Source organism: Carlito syrichta, unplaced genomic scaffold, assembly GCF_000164805.1.
Source record: "Carlito syrichta isolate Samal-C Ts95f unplaced genomic scaffold, Tarsius_syrichta-2.0.1 Scaffold304598, whole genome shotgun sequence".
Taxonomy (NCBI): Eukaryota; Metazoa; Chordata; class Mammalia; order Primates; family Tarsiidae; genus Carlito; species Carlito syrichta.
This window is the reverse complement of record NW_007248694.1, coordinates 988,746-991,200: the sequence shown is the minus strand read 5'-3', so window position 1 is coordinate 991,200 and position 2,455 is coordinate 988,746. Positions and strand designations below refer to the sequence as shown.

At 41.9% G+C, this 2,455-nt stretch overlaps 1 pseudogene; it reads left to right on the top strand.

The window, feature by feature from the left end:
• Positions 1-1,834: 1,834 nt before the first annotated feature.
• On the top strand, positions 1,835-2,362 carry LOC110595821 (annotated as a pseudogene).
• The last annotated feature ends 93 nt before the right edge of the window (positions 2,363-2,455 follow it).

Below are 2,455 nucleotides of genomic sequence, written 5' to 3'. Positions count from 1 at the left end.
ACAAGGGTGCCTGAACAAAGCATATTTGTATACCTAACTCTTAACTGTACCCCACAATATCATAATAAAAAATATTGATTAAAAAAGATTTAAAAAAAATAAAATTTGTAAAATGCTTACAATAGTTCCTAGCATTTAGTTCATGCTATATTGGTGTTTGTTAAATAACTAAATTAGATTAACTGACTTTAGCATAAAAGAGAATGTACTGGCTCTTAGAACTGAAAAGGTTACGGTTATATCTTCAGGTTGGATCTGAGCACTCAGAGGACATCATTAGTTCTCTCTCTTCCTCTCCCCAACTCCCCCAGCATCTCAGCTCCGCTCTATGTTGATCCATCTTTAGGCAATCTCTCACCCAGTATTGGCAAGGTGGCAACTGCAGCAGTCCAAAGCAAAGAATTGCCTTCTTGCCACCACTGTAGGAATAGTCCCTATGTTAGCTCTGATTGGCCTTACTTGAGTCACATGCCCATATCTCAACCAATCACGTGCCCGACAGGAAGGAACATGCTTCTTGGCCAGCCTAGTTATATAGGCAGCCCTAAATCCAAGAGGTGGAGCCAGGTTCCCTCAAAGCACATAGACTAAATGTGTGTGTTAGGGGGTGGTTCCCTAAGGAAAATCTAGGTGTTTTTCAAAGAAGAAAAGGTATTAGATGCTGGATAGGCAGACAAGGTTAAAAAAAAAAAAAATTAAAATTGTGCTATACTAAGTAACCTTGTAAATTTTCTTAGCTCTCTGAGTCTCAGTTTCCATGTATGTAAAACAAGGACGATTTATGACAGTGCCCACAGAATAAGACTACATGTAGTAAGGATTTTATAAGCTAAACATTTACTAAAGTTTAGCACCATACCAGGCATACAGTAAACACTCAATAAATATTGGTTATTATTAGTAATACCTAAGTTATAGAGTTAGCAAATGGTGGAGCTCTGGTTTAAACCTAAATTTTTTTCCTTCTAAAATCAATGATTTTTATATTTTTCCATCAGCTTTTTCTAACAGTAAACCCTCCTATTTATATACTACTTTATAGTATACAAAGAGACTTTATCTACATTTTTCTAATTTGATCCTCGCGATAACCTCTTGGCTTTTTGCAAAGTTTATAGAGTTGGAGAACAGAAGCTTGAGAAACAATACATTCACTCCATCCACTTTCTCAACAAATTTGAAATGTACACATGTTCTGTTGAGAATGACTCTTCCGCCGGGCTCAGCCTGTAATCCCGCACTTTGGGAGACTGAGGTGAGTGGATTGCCTGAACCCGTGGGTTCGAGACCCGCCTGGGCAGCGAGACCTCATCTCTACAATAAATCAAAAATCAGCCGGGCGTGGTAGCGCATGCCTGTAGTTCCAGCTACTCGGAAGGCTGAGGCGGAAGGATCGCCGGAGCCCAACAGGTCAAGCCTGCCGTGACCGGGAGCATGCCACTGCACTCCAGTCTGGGCGACAGGGTAAGACTCCAACTCAAAATAAATAAATAAATAAATAAGAGAGTGACTCTTCCTAATGTTCCAGCTTCCTTCCATATTTCCACTCATCTACGCCCTAGAGCAGTGTTTTCTGAGTTGCAGGTCATTATTCATTAGTGGGTCATGGAATCAATTTAGTGAGCCATCACCAGCAATTTATTTTTTTTAATGAAATAGAAAACACCTGGTGCATCCCAACTAGTGAGCCAGAATATGTTTTGTGAAGTTCTGATTCAATTACACATCTGCATATATATATGCAGATAATGGATCATAAAGTAAAATGGATTTCTTTTTGTATGACCTTGTTAAAGACTTTGAAAGCTATCCCAGCCAGTCTTGTCTCCACACCATGGACCACACTTCCTAAAACTTTCTCACTTGGGCCAATGCTGACCTCCCCCCAAACTATGAGATGCTCAAGAAGGATCATGTGGTAGCTATGCTGGGGATACCCCACAGCACTGCTCCCACGATGTACACTGTGATCAGTATCCACAGTGACACCTCCATGCCCAACCACGTCACCTGGTCCCTGTTCAACACGCTTTTCATGAACCTCTGCTGCCTGGGCTTCATAGCCTTTGCCTATACCATGAAGTCTAGGGACAGGAAGATGGTGGGTTATGTGACCAGGGCCCAGGCCTACACCTCCACCACCAAGTGCCTGAACATCTGGGCCCTGATCCTCAGCATCCTTGTGACCACTGGCATCATCCTCATTACAGTGTTGGTCTTCCAAGTGTTTCAACAGGCAACATCTAGGCCATTATCTGCCCATGGCAGGGGTCCACGTACACTACCTTTTATTCCCTGCCCCCTGTCCTGCCTCTTTACACCGCAGTTTGTACTCACACTTTTCTACAATGGCAGTCAATAAAGTACATGTGCCGGTGGAAAAAAAAAAAGACTTTTTTTTTTTTTAAGGCAGGATTTATTAAGAGAACAGAAAAGCTCCTGGAGTGGGAAAGGA